This window comes from Callorhinus ursinus, unplaced genomic scaffold, assembly GCF_003265705.2.
Source record: "Callorhinus ursinus isolate GAN/ISIS: 27379988/994484 unplaced genomic scaffold, GSC_fseal_2.0 scaffold19, whole genome shotgun sequence".
Lineage (NCBI taxonomy): Eukaryota > Metazoa > Chordata > Mammalia > Carnivora > Otariidae > Callorhinus > Callorhinus ursinus.
In genome coordinates, this window is record NW_027397081.1 from 34152506 (window position 1) to 34174337 (window position 21832).

Genomic DNA, 21832 nt, shown 5'->3' on the forward strand with positions numbered 1-21832 from the left:
TTGTTTTTATAAATATACTCACTGAGAGAACCATCCAATCTTAATTTTGACAAGAAATATAGGCTGACAATATTGGTGGATTAGAAAGCAGCCAATTTGCCTGGGGGCTCAGTCAGTTAAGTGTCTGCCTTCGGCTCAGGTCATGATCCCAGGGTCTCATAAAAATTATCCCACATTGGGAATCTTGCTCAGTGGAGAGTCCACTTCTCACTCTCCCTCTGCCCTGCTCATGTTCTCTGTCTCACTCTCTCTTAAATAAATAAAATCTTTAAAAAATATTAAAATGTTGGAATGCAGCCAATAACTCATATATTGTAGTCCATGGAACTAGAGAATCAACCTGTATCCATTTTCATCCCATTTCCCACTCTGAGACAAATTTTTTGGGGAATACAAAGATATATACAATATGGTCTTTGCCTTTTTGAAAAATTGACATATTAAACTCAATTTAATTATGGATATCTTAAATTAATTGGCCTTATTTTCTAAAATAAAACTAAAAGGAAAATGAGATAGAAATTTAAGTTTTAGTGGCATAAAGAAACCTGCCAGATCACAAGTGTGTAAGTAAACATAATTTATTCAGACTTATTCAGATGGTACACTACAGTGCAAATGATAGTAAAACCATAACAGCATGATGCTGTTCACCTAATTGTTTACCAAGTATAGATTAAGCACCAATTTTTATGCTGAACACTGAGCTTGGTACTGGAGATAAAATAGTTACACAACTCAATAGGATAGGCCAATCTAATGGATCTATAAGAATGAGCAAATTAGGACAGGGGGATTCAAGATAAATTCACTTATTTTATTGTTTGCCCAGGTCTAGTTGAGCTTCACTTACAGTTACACTTATATTGGTATATTTCTCTCAGTTATACAAGTTAGTCATAATTCAGCTCTATTGATTTTGTGTACACTCAATATATTTGATGTTTTAAATTGATGGCTTCATTTTAACAGTTATTACTATTTGCATTTTTTAATATATTTTACTAGCATTAATGTGCTTACCTCATATTTTTGTTCTCATAAAATTTATCTGACCAACAATCATATCTAATAAATCTTCAAGTATTTATTAATTTTGAATATTATTAAATGTTTTTCTGTGAATAAAAGCCCCTTAAAATAGCATTTGAGAATCTCTACAAAGCTTCATCATAATATAGCTATTTATTACATTAATGAAATAGAAATAGACTTATTAGATACTCTCAATTACATAAGTTTGACTTGTGGGAAAGTATTTCATTTATGTGATCAATAAGTTTATCAGAATTATTAATGATGATGATTCAGTGTCCTAGAAAACCTGTCCATAGTGCAAATCAAAGCCCTAGTCATAAGCATGGACCATGAGAGATAATTGTTTTTTCTTTGAGGGAAGATACTGAAGATTTGGGAATTAACACACAATTCAGGCATAGAAAATCCTGTTTCCCTATTTTTTTCTTTTCTTTGGATTTTTTACAGGATATTTAAAACATAAGTTCTAAAGGTTAGGTAGAGGAATTAAGACTGTGAGCAGCAGGGTAAATTCTCTAGGAATACGTAATAGAGGTAGATAGATAATATGATTTAATAGTCTTTATCAGAGCCTCATCAGTGGAACTTAACAATCTTAGGGCAATAGTATATTTGCAAATTTAATAAAATACATTAACCCATTCTGCAGAATATTTCTGAAATATCTAAAGACATGATTTTACAACTAATTTATTTCCTGATTAAGAACTCTTTATCTTATTTCTAAGATCCTTTCAATCCTTAATATTTTATATCTTTATAACCAAGGCATAGAGTTATACTTCAGGTTTTAATCAAATTTTCCAAATAACCTGGGCCAAGGAGGGTGAATAGATTGTTCCAGTGGGTTAGTTTGAGGTTAGCCAAAATCAACATTGTTTATTTGGGGCAGTATGTTAAAGAAGAAAAATACATTGAAATTTAAAGGTAACTTCAAATATCACAAGTGTGTAAGTAAATATAATTTATCATTTTCCTAACAAGTATTTTTAAAACTTACTTCCCATCTTTAATATATTTTTATTAGTATATTTGTAAAGTATATTTCATCTCATGTTATGAGGGACTTAAAAGAACAATATATTCTGGGTTCTGGTTAGCCACTCAAAGAAGTATAGAAATGGAGAGACTCACAATAACTAAAAATGTGGACAAACTACAAATTAACAACTTTTCTTGAATTCATCAGAGAACGCAAGTTGCAAACCAAACTTATAATAAAAATTTGGAAAGAGAGATGAAACTTCAGGGAGGAAAAAGACCAGAACATTTAATTAACTGAGGAACCCCACTGGGGGAGAAGAACAACAGCCATCACTGAAGTCTGCCCTGACTTATTTGTATTGTCTCTAATACAAAAACAAACAAACAAAACTCCAGAAAGAAAGTCCTCTCAAAACCTGTAGCTTGTGGGTACTGGCAAAATCCTATTACAGCTGGAGTAGGGAATGGAACACAATACCTAAAATCTACCTAGATCTATCTCTCTTAATTAGCAGAAGCCTTCATCTTTAGGGGATGGACTCCAACACTATTACCTGAGGAAATTGGTGGAAACCCAGTGCAGTTGGAAGAAGGACTTGGAAAATTAAAACAATCTTTACCCAATAAGAAAGAGCAGGGCCACTATTGTGATTGAAGGAGGGACAGAGATATTTGTGAAGTCCACACTTTCTAACCCAGGTTCACAATGACCACTTAAGAGCAAACTTAATCAGATGAAAGAACACCTCATCCTCCTCCACCTCCCCGCAACATGCTAATAGATTAAGTCTTTTGCAGAAAGACAACAAAATAACCTAAATAATTTACATACAATCACATTCTGAAGGCATAGATGAACAATCAATGCACATAGGACTTGAGGGACTATAGTATTTGACAAAGGGAAACATGATATATTAGTCCATTCTCACCTTCATTATATTTCCAACTCATGGTGTGGGGCAGTAGAGTGCAAGTAAAAACCAAAAGTCTTACTGCTGCTGAGAGAGATTGCAGTTTAATTCCATCAGACTGTGATTTAAGAAACACAACCAGTAGAGGAAAGAATTGTAGAGAAGGAGCACAGAAATCCATATACAAATGTCACTCAGTTTTTTTTGAATCCTGAGCTGTACATATGAAAAGAACAACTTCAAGTTACTCAGTAGAACAGAACAGCTGAGGGGATAAAATGCTTACTAGAGATTTCAGAAACTAGAGGCAAGATTGAGCTTTAATTCCATATCAATGGGGATTAGCTGTTACAGTGTAGGCTTTTATTTTTTTTTTAAGATTTTATTTATTTTTTTGACAGAGAGAGAGATAGCGAGAGCAGGAACACAAGCAGGGGAAGTGGGAGAGGGAGAGCAGGCTTCCCGCTGAGGAGGGAGCCCGATGTGGGACTTGATCCCAGAACTCTGGGATCATGACCTGAGCTGAAGGCAGACGCTTAACAACTGAGCCACCCAGGCACCCCAGTGTAGGCTTTTATTTGAAAACCCCTAAGACCACAAACTTTAAGGAAGAGACATATGTTAAAATTAATTTCCCCTTCCTAGGAATAAGCATTGAAACTTAAAAGCAGGGGGAGAAACTGAAATAGATCCATCTGAAAAGCAATCAGTCGATGTTAAGGTGATCAATTACTACTCAATTCCAGAAGAAAGTCAGAATAAAGCTTCTCTCTCTTTAGAAAACAGATTTATTTGACTTGCATTAAAGGTTTTTAAGTCAATGAGTAAGCATTATCATTTATTATGTGGTTTCTTACCTACTTTATAAAGAATATACAATTTTCTATGACTAAAATGATTTCATTAGTTTTTCTTTCTTTTTTTTTTTTAAGAGGGGGAGGGGCAGAGGTAGAGGGAGAAAGAGAATCCCAAGCAGGCTATATGCCCAGAGCAGAGCGTAATGCTGGGTGGGATCTCACAACCCTGAGATCATGACCTGAGCCAAAATCAAGAGTTGTACATGTTATTAACTGACTGAGCCATACAGACACCTCTCATTTGTTTTTCTAGTTGTGAAATTCCATCTTCCCTCTCATATAGGAAAGGTCTATAGGTTTTAAGAATCCCTCTATTTGGCCTTTACTGTCTAATTCCTTGTCTTATCCTTGAATGAATCAATTATTCCATCCATCTTTTGCATTACTACTGTTTATAGTTATACAATTCATTATAATTATTTTCCCTACTTTACTAAACTGTGTTCTTTGAAGACCTATTTTTCCCAATTTCTATTTCTCCTGGGCCTACTACCTTGTATAAACCCTTAATTCACGTTCCCTGTTGAGTGAATAAATTGATGAATGGAAAAGGAAGGAAAAAACAAAGAAAAGAAATAAACATGCATTTATTGATATTCAAGTGATCTATAACCTTCCGTGTTAACTTCAAATTCCTTCAACTTTTTCAAACAGCACTATACAATTTGAATAGGTCACGCTTTTTCTTTTTGTAGGAGATCTGTCCCTTTGGACTGAACTTAACTATTTTCCATCCTGAAAGTACATCCCATATAGTCCACTCTGTCACATTTCCAGAACTCTAGACTCTTTCCCATAATTCCAATAAAATTTTTGAAAGTTTTTTTTTAAATGAAAAAATCCAAACTTGTTCACATGTGCCGTCTTTTTAAGAACGGCTTTTCAGGGGGTGTCTGGGTGGCTCAGTCAGTAAAGTGTCTGACTCTTGATTTCAGCTAAGGTCATGATCAGGTTCATGAGACTGAGCCCCACATCGAGCCTCGCATGCGTCCCATTCTGGGCATGGAGCTTGCTTAAGCTTCTCTCTATTTCCCTCTCCCTTTGCCCTCCTCAACCACCACCCCCCCCATGTGCTCACTCGCTCTCTCTCTCTCTCTCTCTCTAGAAGAAAGAAAATAAACCTGCTTTTGGGGAAATTTGCTTTTTTTTTTCTATGGAAACTCTAATGCACCATATCTTGTTTTCTCTCAAGTCTAAAACTTTGAAGTCAGTTTTGTCTCTAAAGATAATTTTGGTTTTTTAAAATTTTATTTTATTTTATTATGTTATGTTAGCCGCCATACAGTACAGCATTAGTTTTTGATGTAGTGTTCCATGATTCATTGTGTTGGTTTTATGTATTTATTCTTTTTAACTACAAGCTCTAAATCAAAGTGTGTGTTCTAGTCATAGTTAAAGACCCTGGAAGTCAATATGTGAAACCTAACTGAAGACATGGATTCCAATGTCTTAATGTCCATAGGTTCATTTTCATGCTAAACTACCCAGAATCATCTCCCAACCCAATTTTTATGCCAACCCTTCAGCACCCAGAGGGAAAATCTTTATAATAAAAATAAACTTAGCTTGGCTGTTCTCTCCCACTCTCCACCTCTTTTTGTCTCTACTTTCATTTTTGCCCATCAATAAAAATATTCATTGTGCTAAAAGCAAAAGATGTAAAAATGAATAAAACATACATATTTACAAATTTCATAGTCTAGTTCTAAATACATGGATACTAAAATTTAACTCAGTATCTGATTTTAGACACTATATCAAGCACATAACAATTCAGTATCTTGCATAATCCATGGGGCTAGAATCAGGAGTTGAGGCCAAGATAGCTCACACCAGAGGCCACATTCAGTCACTGCACTTTCCTGCCTCTCATAAGTGCCTTGGGAACCAGGAGAAGTGCTTATTAGAGCTGGATCAGAAGCATCTTTTTTTTTTTTAAAGATTTTATTTATTTATTTGAGAGAGATAGAATGAGAGTTAGAGAGCACAAGAGGGAAGAGGGTCAGAGGGAGAAGCAGACTCCCCGCCGAGCAGGGAGCCCAATGTGGGACTCGATCCCGGGACTCCAGGATCATGACCTGAGCCGAAGGCAGTCGCTTAACCAACTGAGCCACCCAGGCGCCCCAGAAGCATCTTTATGTAAGAATAGACGATTGAATGGAGCTTCTTGTTGGTTTCTCCCACATAGCCTGTTTGCTTTAAGTACTGTGATTCTTTTCTCTATATCCTTTAATCTTAGGGTTTGAGACTCTTTATTAGAAAGATCTGTGAAAGAGTTTGATATTTAATCTCATCCTTTACTTGTGGGATATACTTTTAATAAAGAGTAATTTTTCTTTCAAATAATTGTCAAACATTTAAAACGTGCTTTAAGGTAAGGTAGAAAAACAATTTTTTCAACATTTCTAGCCCCATTATAAGCTTTTTCTTGTCAATCTTGACAATGATGCCATACCCACATTAGAGTTATTATTGCTCATTAATCTGAGGTGACAAGATGGGGAGGTTAAAAATCTTCATTTTTAAGTTATGAGTATGTTTCTATGCATGAATCTATCTATCTGTCTGTATGTATACATAATGGGGAAATTAATTACAATTTGAAAGAATAAACCAACAAAGTTATTGTGAGATTCATAGCATACCAAGAAGTAACATAAAATGTTTGAACGTGTGAATGTAAACTAAGTTTTAATTTTCTCTTCACTATGTATTTCTATAACTTTAATTTTTAGTTCAGGTCCATTTTGAACTAATTTATATCAACTTTACAGCAATTTGAGTCTTTAAATTTTTTAAAATTACTATTTGTAGTTCTAATAAATATATAAGCTACAACTTGCTTAATCGTGCTTGTTAGATATTTTTCCTTTACATAAATTTCACTTCTATTTTTGTTCTCAAATAAAGTACTAAGAACCCAAAGTATTTACTTAAGAATTTTTCTCCTATGACTTTAACTCTTGTGATTTTCAACATTCTCTTCTGAAAGTTTATTATAATTTTTGAAGAAATTTTTTATTGTGGTACCATTGGTAGATGACTTAATCTAAAAGTTTGCATTAACAAAGTAATATGCTAGGAGTTTGAAACCTATTTTGGTTCATTCAAAAACTATTAATATCTATTTTTTAAGATGACGGACCTGTCAAGAGTTGTACTTCAAGTCATGGTACATAACCTGTCCATCTAATCTAACATACATTCAATCAATATTGCAGCAACAACAGATTGATGTTAATGTAGAAAATTTTTAACATCACAAAATAAGAAAATATGACACTAAATTTTAAATTTAATTGATTAAAATATGTTTTGTGATTAAAATGTATTTACCATGATTTTTTTTCTGCATTCTAAAATAACTAAAATAACTAAAATAACTCCTGCTTTTTCAATGGCTTTATGAATACACTTGTGTATGATCATGATCTTATAAAGTACAACATGGATTCATACACAATATATTATTTAAGCTGCACTCAAGCCCTGAAAAATAGGAAGTGAATATTATTAAATCCACAACACCAATAGTTGCCTGGAAATTCCCCAGTTCCTCAGTTTATGTTTTCAATTTTATTGAAGTGAAAATGGTCTAAATTTGTGTAACATATGGGAAACTCCAGAGCCTCTCTACCTCAATATCTGAAAGAATTTTCAGAAAGCTTGTATGTATCCTAGTTACTGCCCTTCAAATTACTAACATTTACTAAATGTTCATATTACTATACCTCACATCTTACATTGGATACTTCTCTGTGTTCTGCAATAATTCTGAGGAAGAAATATAGGCTTGTTGTATTTGCCTGACTTATTGAAACCTTGACGACCATAGACATAACATGATATTATACAGCAGAAACTTAGAATATTGGGCAACCTTGTTTTTGAAAGTCCTTTGGTTATTCCCGCTCCTTTCACTGTTAATGTCTCTATTCCATGTTGTCCTGGTAGCTTGATCTTACTTTTTCCTTTTTGGCTTTTCCTCTCTCACGTATCTTCTCTTCCTTAAGATAATACCTTTGGGAACTCAATTTCTCATTTTTCTTTCTTTCTTTCTTTCTTTCTTTCTTTCTTTCTTTCTTTCTTTTTTCTTTTAAATTTCATTTATTTATTTGCCAGAAAGAGAGAGCACACAAGCAGGGGGAGCAGCTCAGCAAGGAGCCTGATGCGGGGCTCAGTCCCAGGACCCTGAGTTCATGACCTGAGTCAAAGGTGGACGCTTAACCGACTGAGCCACCCAGGCGCCCCTCATGTTCTGATAAAGAAAATGTGTCTGTCTTATTCTTGGCTCACTAACACCCTTTGCATAGCTAATGATTAATTAATATACTCTAGCAAACAGATATTTATCTACTCTGGTTCTGATTGTTCAGCATACATAAGATCGGGCAAAAACTTTGGGATTCTGATCCTTATCCCCACCCCACAGCACTAAGTGAAACGAAGTAATATAGATTGATTTTCTCACTGATCTTAATTATGCTATCTTTCTTAACAAGTAAAAACAAATGCAGAATCTGAAAAAATAAAAACAAACATTGAAACAAATATGAAATTTTTATTAACAGTGATTTTTTACTTCCAACTACACTCTATTTCAGTTTGAAGAAAAAGGATCCAAAATGATGAAGCCAGCTTAATTGAAAGAAACTGAAAAGACAGGTATCCAGCATAAATCTTCATGCCTTTCCACTGTAACTTTCTGTTTTAAGTCTTAAAATTGATTTTCAGTAATATCAGTGTATTTACAATTGTGCCATGCATATTTACACACTTGGTGAATATAAAATACATGGCTATAATATTAGGTTTGTGTGGGAAAGTACACAATTATGCATAATTGTTTAAAAGTTATATGGAGAATATTTGAAATTGTCCAAAAGCAGTTTCTTCCATTTAAAAAGTAACTGCTTTCAACTTCAGTTAGGTTGAGAGTGCAAGTGCTTACTTGGAGAAACAGAAGGAAGTAAACAGTATTCTATGTGTGAAATTGACTTGTATGGCTGAAAAGTGTCTAGGGAATCCCTCCTTCATCACCTAAAGCATTATTAAAAAAAAAAAAAAAAGGATCTGGGAGACGTATCAGAGAGGCCAGGTAGAGGTGTATTTCTTCTTCCTAGCACCTATCTTGTTTCAATAAATGTTGAGTAAAAAGAGAGGGTGGTAAAAGTATATTATGGGAAGATTATCTTAGTTATTTAGATAACTTATTTTGTTAGTTTTTACTGCATTTTGGAAAGCAGAACAGAGTGGAAAAAGCTCCATTTTATCCTAACTCATCTAGTCTTAGTTAAGGAGGCACATCTAGGGCTCAGGTAAAGAATCCTGGGATTTGCAAGGAGGCTGGGTCCAGAAGCAACAAGCAAGGAGATCTGGTCTGAACTGTGAACCAGCTCCTGAGTCTGGTTGCAGTGGTCTACACTGTGTTGTTTGGGGGCAAGAGATTTTGTAATGTTTCTCAAAGAGTAGCCCAAGGCCTTCTGCATCAAAGGACTTGGAAGATTTTTGAAATGCATATTTATGACTCTAATATCTGACTCCTTACAGCAGAATCTCTGTTTACAAGAAATTTGTGATTTTTGTGTGATTCTTAGACATTATAAGAGCCATGGTTATAAATGAATGTTTCAGTAATTATAATAGAGCAGAGCTGGAGAAACAAGAGAGTTAATCCTAAATTTACATAGAAGTATAAGGACATTAGTAAATAACCAAGAGCCTTAGATTCTAATATAGTCTGGCAGCTGGGAAGCAGGTCTAGCAGATTAAAACTCTCAGAATGCCTGAGCATGAGAAACAAAATAACTCCTAAATATAAAACTTGTGTGCCTGCAAACTGATTAAGCTAAATAAAAACTTGTAGTGGGAGTAAAAAATTAAAGTTAGATAATGAGAAGCAAGTCAAAATTCCTAGGATTTGTACATTTGCCAAAAATCTTGTTTAAATTGGTATTTCATTTTCTATACCATTTATGTAGGTTATATATATAATCATTCAATAAAAACATGTCTTATTAGAAATACAATAATGCATACATGAAAAACAACTCTCTGAGCTCAATTTCAGTTTCAAAAATACACTTAATTTTCAGGTCTATATTAATTGACAGCATGGCCTACTGGCACTGTTATCCCAAATGTAAATTCTAAATCATGCAATGAAGTTACCAAAGTTGAGAAGGAGTATATTTTATTAATAACAAATAGAAAAATACAAGGGTGTCTGGGTGGCTCAGTCAATTAAGCGTCTGCCTTCAGCTCAGGTCATGATCTCAGGGTCCTGGGATCAAGTCCCATGTCAGGCTCCCTGCTCAGTGGGGAGCCTGCCTCTCCCTCTCCCTCTGCTGCTCCCCCTGCTTGTGCTCTCTCTCTGACAAATAAATAAATAAAATCTTAAAAAAGAAAAATATAGAAATCACAAACTAAAATCCACATCAAAAACAACTAATATTATATGTATCTTACAGCAATTTGAGTGTTAAAGTAAATTAAGTACTTATTTTTCTGATTAAATGCAAACATAAAGAACAGTAGACTTCATTGTTCTCCCTTTATGTACAAATGAAAACTGGTAAAAAATGTAATTTCATATGGTATCATGAACACCTTTATTTATTAACAGGCATATTAATAACAAGCATAACCATCTTAAATAAATAATTAGCTTAAAAATACAAGTATCAGTGAGCCCTTGGGTGGCTCATTTATCTTTTTGCTTTTATTTTCTATACTGGTGATACCAAATGATATTTTATTCTGGGGGAAAACAAATGTAAATATGATGTGTGAACATGATCTTATATAGAGGAAAAGTTTTAAGAAATTCCTTGATCAAAGAATACAAAAGATCTGTTCCTTAATGACCTCAGTTTGGCCCATTCAGTCATTACAGTATGAAAACATAAACAGACAGCAGATATAGAAACACCACATATTGGCCTCCTTTCAGCTACTTTTCTGCTTGGGAAGTACCCTATTTTTATATATGAGAGAGAGAGAAGTAGTAAAATAGGCAAGACATTGCTTTATTACTGGCTGATGATTTCTAATAACCTACTTTGGAATCTGGGGAATTTTTTAAAAAATCTTGGTAACCCTAATAATTAACCTCAGACCAATGTTGACCATAAAGTTGGATGGCCCCGAATTCCTCATCTCTAATTTTACCACTCTCCTACCAAGTCTAAAATATCTGATTTAAAGAATAGCTTCTAGTGGAGAAAACAAGATTTGGTCCAATGTCAAAGCTTAAAGCAAAGGTAGACTGGGACTCTGGTTTTCACACTTTTGAAAACAAAACTTAGTAAGAAATGCATTATGGACCCAGAGTACATACACACAAACACATACATGCATACACACTTAACTGTATAAAAAGTTTCACAAGACACACTTTACTAAGTGTGACAAAATTTGGTACATTTTGTTTCATTTTAATTATTTTAATGCCCAAGTTACAGTTTAGTGTCCATCCCAGTCTGTAATCTAAGTTTATAAATCAAGTGAGAAGCAAGGGCATTCTTTTTTTGTTTTTATGGACCACCCTTAAGAAATCACATGTGAGGGGCGCCTGGGTGACTCCATTGGGTAAGCTTCCAAATCTTGATTTCAGCTCAGGTTGAGATCTCAGGGTTGTGAGATCGAGCCCCACTTCAGGGTACAGGCTGTGTATGGAAGCCTGCTTAAGACTCTCTCTCTCTCTCTCTGCATCTCCCCCACCCCTCCCTCTCTTAAAAAAAAATAAAAGAAAGAAATCACATGTGAATCACATCTTCTTTTGTATTAGATCAACTTGAGAAGAGTAAGAATTGAGTAATTTTTTTTTTTTGTCCTGAATATACTTTTCAGGATTTAACTCATATCAGGCATTTAGGAAGTCTTCTCAAATAAGCTACCTTTATCCTATTTTTCCCTCAACCTAGAACTGGATTAGCTGTCATAATTTTTATACTTTCAGAATGCTCTGTACATTTCTCCCTCAGTGCTTTACCACATGGTATGATGATGAAAATAGGTGTGTGTGTGTGTGCGCATGTGTTTCTCACTACTCTATGAGTTCCTCAAGGTAGGAAGTGGGTCACAAGGGAAGACAATAAATATTAATTTTATGGTAAAACAGAAGGGTTTGAATTGGGCTCTAATAATTAAACTAGTCTAAATTAAAACTTTTTTTCTATTTTATACATATTCTTGATACACTTCTCAATTCTCCAGGGTGCTAGAAGACTGTTATACATACATTTTGTCTCTCAGATAGTGTATATAAGGAGACCGCAAAAAACTAGTAAACCCTAAGAAGATTGCTCATGTATCTGGAACATTAGTCAAGCCAGCACAAATGAGTAATCTCTGTTATAAGTACTGTTATCCAATAAACCGAATAGTGACCTGCATATATAAATATTCCCTTTTTCACTGAAATTTATTTTACTTTTTATATCAATGTTTAAAGTAGTCAACAAATTGACACTATTTTATGTAATAATCATTTTAAGATTTTTAAGGAAATAACAAGAAAATGGCACCAGCATTAGTAACCTGGCTTCTTGTTCAGTTTGTAGTTCACACAAAAATTAAATATTCGTTAAGAAAAATTTATCACTTGCTTTTTTTATTGTCAAAAACATAGCAACTTCCCTACTCCTCAACTATGATCTTCTCATACTAAAAAAATCAAGTTCAAAAGACTTAACTTCTGTCTAGTTTCTGATTACCAGAAAAATCTAACTCCAGCTAACATTAATTATCGCCAGGTGTGTGTGTGTGTGTGTGTGTGTGTGTGTGTGTGTCAGAGGAGGTGTTCTGTTAATCTAGTCAAGGCTGATCTGGGTTTGGATATGTCAGTGCACCCTAGGTTTTAAATTTCTCTAGTGGTACTCCAAGCTTAGAGTGGTTTGTTGGAAGTGTGTCTCTTCCTCACACTTCCTCAATGTCTGCTCCATTCTCAGCTTTAGGTCTTTCCTTGGTGCTGTTCCTCAGTGAGGGTCTTTCTCCATGTTCTTTGCCTTTCTCCCAGAAGTGGAGGGCTGTCACCTGTTACTCAGTGCTTACTGACTTAGTGGTGGGGAAGGGTAACAGTTGGACAGGGGCTTTCTCCTTCTGACTAAAGCTGAATTTTAGGCAGCACTTTTTTTCTGTGTGCAGGGAGGGGGATGGCAGCTCAGATGGAGGTAGGGAAGTGGAGGAGTGCCCTGGATGGCTGCTGGTCACCTCTTCTAGGTCTATACCACAAGGAATGCTTTCTCAGTACTCTCATCGATACTTTTCCTAGCCTATAAGTGGGTGTGGACTCCCTTGTGTCTGCACCCTTCTTCCCAGGAGTTCTATATTCTGTTACTAGTTCATACTCCACCTAAAGGACTGAATTTTAGCTGAATTCTTACTGGTGTCCACTGGTGTCTGTGTCGTGGACATAAGCGCTTGATCTTCATCTTCCTGAAGGTTCCTGTCTTTCCATAGATTTTGGGTTAGTTGGTTGGCCTATGATCTTAGCTTCTTGTGGGATCAAAAACATTTGTGGATTTGTTGATCGTCCAGCTTTGTTGTTGTTTCTTCTGGTGATGGTGCTATTGAACAAATGGGGATGTTGTTACTTCTAGTTTTCTACATCCTCAGTGATTGCTGAAAGTCCTATATTGGTAATTTTAAGAGTCATGTTTCCAAATCAAACACACTGCTTTGCATAACTACTTTTAAAGTTATCTATGGGGCAGTATATATTTAGTTCATTAGAGTGTCATTATTTCTACAATGGTTTAAGGAGAAAAGCTGGGGGTGACCTACACTTCCCTAGAATCAGTTAACACTTGGCTTTTCTTTTTAATGAAAGAATAACATATTTGTAATGGATTTCACAGACTTATTGGCAACGTTTAAACACTTAGTTTTATATTTTCTGTAGGGTTTCAATTTCTTAAATAAAACATTTGCTATCATTGCATTTTCAGGAATTTAATTCTCATAGTTGAAGTAGGATTATTTCTTGATCTTTGTAGCCATGACATTCAAATATTATTAGTATTTGAAATGGAGATATTAATACAAAATATGCAGAAATAGTTATGATATTTAGACCTATCAATACACTTTATAAAAGCCTCACTTATATTCTTTTATGATTGTAGTAGCTGATTGGTAATATGTCCTAACATATTTTCTGATCACAACATTTCTTCCATATTTAGCATGAATTTTGAATATCAGTTCAATGACTGTCCATGTGCTTATGCAGATTTAGACCTATTTTTTTTTTGATGGCTAATACACACACCCTTGTGTAGAATGAAATGGAGTTTCTCTCTTAATTGCTAAAATATTTCTGGCAAGTTAAATTTTTATAACTTGATATCAAGTATGTTGCCTGCATATCTTGCTTTGAGAATATGACTTTTTATTTAATTAACATAAAATATTAACACTTTATGAACTGTTAGAAGATAAAATTATTAGCTCACTATAATCCACACTCACAAAAATCTCAAAGAATTTTGATATTTTAGAGAGATATTTGGGTCCTACTGAGAAACTCTTGTTCAATAATAATTCTTGTTCAAAGGGTTAAGTCTGGGAAGTTGACTTTTTGGAACATATACATCATAATTCTGATTATAAATAGATAATTCTTGAAAGCACATGTTAAACATTCTTCCAACTTATTTAAACTCTATCTCTTTATTGTCACATCATCTGGATTTTTCTAGATTATAACACTTAGGACCACTGTGTAAATGCTGTCAGATCATCTAGATTTAATTATAAACTTCCTTCCATGTGGAGAAACATAAATGTTGTCCATCTATCCTCTGCAAAGCCAATACTGGAACATTTGCTTATTATGTTACTTAATGGCCCTTATATGAAATCTGTATGACAAATACATGTTAGAATCACTGTCAGGGAAAAGAGTAGTCTCCCAGAAATAATTAGTATGTTTTGTTGTTTGGAAAATGATAGCACTACAGACTTTTATATTTTCTTTTCTACGTTTGTTCACAGGAAACTATAGCAAAGTGTTGGTAATTTGTAGTTATTTGCTTTCATGATGAATAATTTAATGACTTATTTTTACTTATATTTAATATTTAGTTCAAAGTCATAAGTCACCAACATTTTATCATTAAGTGTAAATTAGTTTATTTTTAAATAAGTGATAATTGAAATTTTTTTATTTAAGCCTATGTAGTTGACATGTCTTTGCTTAATTCTAATTTACGTATGTCCTTTGAAGGTAGCAATCATTTAGTTCTTACCGGAAGATCCTGGTCATCTGCTTGTTTCATGATGAGGAGTGTTTAATATGAGTGTGAACTCACTGATGCTCTTATTGAATTAAGAAAAAAAGTGATGATCACCACTGATAACTTACATGGAGCCAATTTCATTTTGTTTAGACAGTAAAGTTTAGTGTAGTAGTAGGAGGCAAGGTCTCCAATAAGAATTTCTGCATTTAATCCTAGCACGAATAATTATTTCTCTGTGTATTTTTACTATATCTCTTCAGGCCTCAGTTTCCCCATCCATAAAGTGATAATATAACAATAACAGCTGCCACCAAAGGCTTTTATGAAGATAACTATAAATCTATGCAAGACACAGCATTGTATCTTGCACTTATATTCTCAGGAATGTCAAATCTGAGGTACCACAGATTTGACAGTGAGAACACATAAGTGAGGTCTTAGTGTAACTTTAAATTCTATTTAACTTTTTTATATGATGAAATTTCTTCTTTAAACTGAACATTTTGTAGGAAGGGTTAACAATTTAATGTAAAAATTTACATTTCAATACATAAAATTTGGAAAATACAGAAAAATAAAGCTACAGATATAAATGATCATTTCCAACATTGAATGATGATCAGCTAATATTTGATGTTTTTACATCCAGTTTTCTTTCTTATATAAATTAAAGAATATAAACATATATAATTGAAAGCATATGAATAAATGGTATAATGTATTTTAGCCATGAGGGATAGAAAAAGAATGAAAAAGACAGATGGGAGCCTTGACTTAAAAAAACTAGTAAAGGTCCAGTCATTTTACCCTTTAAATGATAATTTTCCTACTTAAAAGCAGATTTAATAGCTTTGTTAGTTATTTGGTCATAAGAAGGCAACATCCCCAACTCTCCGTTTCAGTACACCTTAATCCAGATTTATCCAGAGTATTAATTTGTTCTTTCTTGAAACTCTCTTGGTTGAAATGCCATGACAAATGTGTTATACTCAAAGATCTCTTCTGGGTATTAATTAGTAAAGGGGAATTAAAATCCTTTATTGTTCTATAGGGTGCTAAGACTATTGAACTAATAGTACCAATGCAAAGAATTATTCCCTTCTCTGGCATCAATAGTCTGTTTATTCAATGACATAATTTTGATGCACGTGGATCTGAAATTTAATTTTAAGAAAATTTGGAAATTTTTAAGTATAAAGAAAAATTTGGAATTATTTTAGGAACTGAGAATTCCAACATTTTAAGTTTACTCTCCACCTCAGGTTTTTAACAAAAGATAGGTTAAGCTTCTTGTATCTTATGTATTGTCTATTAAAATGTCAATATTGCCACTGACCTGACTGACAGTAATACTATACAGACAATCCAATAAATAGCGTATATCATGGCCTTTTTATTTTATTGCTAAAACTCAAATTCATTTCTTGAATTGACAAACATATATTGTATAAAAGTCAAGTTCAGTGAGTTAAGCATCTCCCTTTGGCTCAGGTCATGATCCCAGGGAGCCTGCTTCTCCCTCTCCCTCTGCAGCTCCCCTTGCTTGTGCTATCTCACACACACTCTCTTTCAAATAAATAATAAACCAAAATCTTGAATAAAATAAAATAAATAAATGCAGAGATCTTTTTTACAGCTAACACTGCCATTTGCAAAGCTAAAAATTTATTTTCCAGACCAAAACTTGAAGCTTCCATTCATCATTTCCTTAACTAAATCTGTCTTTTAGTATATTTTTCCCTGTCAATGAATGCTACTAGTATTTTACTTTGAGCAGTGCTTGCATTTACTTTTGACATAGGTTGGCCTTATTACACAACCATCCATTTAGATCAATAAACTTCACATAACAATTGTTGACTAGTCCAATATCCTTCTCTTTAAAACTTTGGAATACAATGCAAGTACTGCATGTTTTTACCACCCAAAATTTTAATTCCCTCTACAGGGAGAGATCATAGACGTTTTAGAATTGATTTCTACCACCTTGTGGACTATTTCAGTTACTACAAGTTGTTGCTTTGACTATCAGAGATCACAGGGGTTAATTATTTTAAAACAATAATAATAATACATTCTCACTATGCCCCAAATAGTTCACTCTGAATATCTAGAAATGTTATCATAAATCATAAAATTGGGGTACATCTTAAACTCTTCTGTGTCCTTCACAAAAATCCCAACACATAATGGTTGACCAAATTCACTGTTCTTTAAATAACTCTACAATCCTTAACATTATCTTTCTCTTAATACCCACTTTCTGCATAGTACACCATCATTCTGTGTCACTTGGACTATTGGAACAGGAGCCAAACTAATATTTGTACTGCAATTCTTGTATCCAATCTATTCTCTATAGTAATAGCAAAAAGAGCTTTCTATGAACAAAATATAGATTGGCTTTCCTAAATGTCCAGTATGATATAAAATATGCTCTATGTTCTAGAACATGCCTATTACTCACTTCACCTTTCACACACCTTGCTGTATCTTTCACTCTAACTATATAAAATAATAATAGTAATAGTACTAAAAGTAATGGTAAAAAGAATTCTTAACAATGTTTAGTTAAGCTCTTGGTATGTGCTAAATATGCTAAGGTTTTTGCATGAATTTTCTTATGTAAGAATGTAATCTAAGATTTTTTTTTAATTCCATTTTACAGGGGCACCGAGGTGGCTCAGTTGGTGAAACATCTGACTGTTGATTTTGGCTCGGGTCATGATCTCAGGGTCATGAGATCGAGCTCTGTGTTGGGATCCACAGTGGGCGTGGAACCTGCTTAAGATTCTCTCTCCCTCACCTTCTATGCCTTCCAACCCACTGGCATGTACATGTGCTCTCTTTTCTCTAAAAAAAAAAAATTTCCATTTTACAGATAAATTTATGTTTAAGAGGTTGAATAATTTGACCAAACTTAAAGAGTAGAGTCAGCGTTTAATCTAATTCCTGACACAAAAGCCAAACTCTTAATGACTGCTATAATTTTATATCTTTCTACTTTTGCTTCATCCTCTCTTATCTTTCATACTTCAGGATTCAGTTTGTGAGTAATTTCTTTGATGAAACCTTTCCTAAAATATACCTATGCTAACTTTATTAAATAAATTGACTACACGTCTTTTTATAATCTCACTAAATAAACTTCTTTGATTTTCCAAGATTCACTTTAAGAGCTGTGTTTTCTTATGCATAGGTTTTGACAATTCTATGGTGAAATGAGAATGAATACAATCAATGACTGAGTATATATAAAGTTACTAAATTGAACATGTTTTATCATGGCAAATGTCATTCTTTGTTTTGAGGTAATGATGTTCTTCCCATTGAGATAATAAAATTTTCTTTCTTGTGTGAAATGACAAAATTTTGAATATCCTTAAACAACAAAATTAAACACTGTGGGCCTCTCCCCTAATTTATGAATATTATTAAGTTATGAAATATAATTATCTGGAAATGTATGATCTGCATTGAAGTTTTTATAAGACCTTATATTTATAAGACCTTATATTTATTTATATATAGTTTTCTTCTAGAATGAAACTTTTTAAATACAAAAAGTCATATTAATTTTCACATTCCTGGGGCCAATATGCTTTTTATTTGCCGTGCATGCTTTGTTAATTAGCTTTTGAATGTAAAGACATACCTGTGAAGGTTTCTTTCTAAATCTAAATTTCTATAACATGCTGTCGGTCTGATATTTATACTTTATTTCATGCCATTAACACTACTGCTATTATTACTGCAATTACCCAACCTGCTTTTTTACATTACCATATAAATGTTTCATGAGTAATCTCCACATTCCTTTCCCCTCATAAACACATATTGCAGCAGATGGGGCAGGCTTAATTATTTCACTCTAGCAGAAGAAGAAAGTGAAGCTCAGGGAAAGAAAATATTTGATAACAATTCTTCAACTATTAAGTTATAGAAGTGGAGTCAGAACCTGATTTTTTTGTCAGTCTAGAGAACAACATGCACATGTTACCATATCATGTGCAGATTTCTTCTTCATGAACTAGTTTACAAGCCCCATATTGCAAGGACTACTTTGAATATTTTTTTCACAGCAGTAATATAAGTACCCTACATGTGGAGATTTCTTAAAAAAAAAGTAATAAGGAAAGTTAGCGAAAACACACTGTAGTTTATTTCTGGAGAAGCCTAAGTCAGGATTTTCTTTCAGACGTGTCAGATAACTGTTACTTTGGTCAACATTACATCAAATAGCAGAAATGAATTGATTTAGAAATAAAATTTGCTGAAAAAAAGAAATACAATTTTTTAGGTATTCTCTCATTATTACCAGTGCTTAATGCATGGATGTGTTGAGTGCTTTCAGGATTCATAATTACCTTTTTTTTATAACTAATTTAAGATCAACTCAGAAGACCAGAAAATGATTGGTAATATTCCATTCTGCTAAAGGAATCATAGATCCCACTTAAAATTTAAAGATATTCTCTACATGCTGCTAAAACATAATGTCAATAAAATGAGAGAGGGATATGCCTTCATGTAAATTACAGACTAAAAATACCAACAATTGCTAATATGTTTTGCCATTTTAAAAGTATTTTTAAATAAGAGAAAGACAAATACCATACAATTTCACTCATATGTGGAATTTAAGAAAATAAATGAACATAGGGGAAGGGAAGGAAAAATAAGATAAAAACAGAGGGGGAGGCAAATCATAAGAGACTCTTGACTAATGAGAACAAACTGAGGGTTGCTAGAGGGGAGGTGGGTAGGGGATGGGGTAAATGGATGATGGACATAAAGGAAGGCACTTGTGATGAGCACTGGGTGTTATATGTAAGTGATTAATCGCTAAATTCTACTCTTGAAACCAATACTACATTATATGTAAACTAATTTGAATTTAAATTAAATTTTAAAAATTAAGACTTTATTTATTAGAACAGTTTAATGTTCACAAAAAAATTGAGAAAAATATACCCCTGCCCCCACATATGCATAACGTCCCCCATTATCCACATCCCTCATCCACGTGATACATTTGTTACAGCTGACCTTTCAAAATAACTCAGTCTGTCCTTTAGGGTTTACCTTAGGGTTTACTTTTACTTTTAATGTTGTACATTTCATGGGTTTAAAGAAATGCATAATGACATATGTCCATCATTAAAATATTATACAGAGTATTTTCAATGCTCTAAAAATTCTGTGCTCTGCCTAGTCATCTTCTCTCACCCTCAATCCCTAACAACCACTTATCTTTTAATTTTCTCTACAGTTTCACCTTTTCTGGAATGTCATATAATTGGAATCATACAGTATGTAGCCTTTTCAGATAACATGCACTTACATATCCTCCATGTCTTATCATGACTAAATAATACTCTATTGTCTGGGTATACCACAGTTTATCAATTCATCTACTGAAGAACATTATGGTTGCTTCCAGGTTTTGGTAACTATGAATATATAAACTTTCCTGTGCAGGTTTTTTTGTGGACCTAACTTTTCAACTCCTTTGGGTAAATACTAAGGAGCACAATTGCTTATATGGTTAAACTATTTTCTGTTTTATAAGAAATCACCAAACTGTCCTCTAAAGTGGCCCTACTATTTTACATCTACACCAGCAATGAATGAGAGTTCCTGTTATGCTACATTCATGTCAGCATTTGGTGTTGTCAGTGTTCCAGGTGTGTAGTTATCACTGTTGTTTTAATATGCATTTCCTTGATGACATATGATGTTGAACATCTTTTCATGTGCTTATTTTCCATATGTATATTTTCATAGATGAAGTGTCTATTAAAGTGTTGGGACTATTTTTAAGTTGAGTTGTTTATTTTCTTACTGTTGGGTTTTAAGAGTTCCTTCTATATTTTGAATAACAGTATTTATCAGATGTGTCTTTTGCAAGTATTGTCTTCTACAAGAGAAATCTGTGGTTTATCCTTTCATTCTCTTGAGATTGTCTTTCACAGAGCAGATTAAAAGATATTTTCAAAATTTGAAATCTTCCTATGTCCAAATGATCTTGAACCAAGATATAAAATTCTAACCATTCTTAGAGATTACCCTCCTTTGTAGTTTTAGATATTAAGCTATTTAGAGTTTAATTTAGAGGTTTAGACATCTTAAGGTTTAGAGACCTTATGCACAAAATTAAGAGTAGACTTAGGATGAAATACCAGGAAGTATGACATCTCTTTAATTATCACATATTATCTTCCCTAAATGTTTATCCTGAGGTCCATCCTTACCATTTTTCACTTCACCAGCATTTGAATTTTAACCAATAAAAATTCCAGTTTATCTTGTACATATTAACTCTGTCACAAAGGGTTATCTTAATGAGGAATTGAACAGTGATCCAAATAGGAAGAGTTTAAAAATAAATTACAAGTTCAGGGTGCCTGCATGGTTCAGTCGTTAAGCATCTGCCTTCTGCTCAGGTCATGATCCTGGGGTTCTGGGATCGAGCCCTGCATCAGGCTTCTTGCTCAGTGGGAGGCCTGCTTCTCCCACTCCCCCTGTTTGTGTTCCTTCTTTTGCTGTGTCTCTCTCTGTCAAATGAATAAATAAAACCTTTTAAAAACTTACAAGTTCATAAACAATAATTCCAGAGTAGCACTAGGTTTAGAAGCTCTAAAAGGGGACTCTACTGTCTCTATGCATATTTGGAGACATATTATGACTCTTGTGAAGTCTAGGAACTTTTGCCTTTATAGAGTCCTTTCTCTATTAAAAAAAATCATTTTTTGTTATTTTTTTAAATTTTTATTTAAATTTTAGTTAACTACGG

General features: G+C 33.5%; 1 long non-coding RNA gene across 1 annotated transcript in view; it reads left to right on the forward strand.

Moving 5' to 3' along the window:
- LOC141374598 (uncharacterized) overlaps positions 1 to 17840 on the forward strand; it is a 90049-nt gene extending 72209 nt beyond the window's left edge. Inside the window, exons 3-4 of the long non-coding RNA XR_012381612.1 lie at positions 8398 to 8458; positions 17705 to 17840. This is a non-coding gene — a long non-coding RNA (uncharacterized lncRNA). The remainder of the gene's footprint in view (positions 1 to 8397; positions 8459 to 17704) is intronic.
- The last annotated feature ends 3992 nt before the right edge of the window (positions 17841 to 21832 follow it).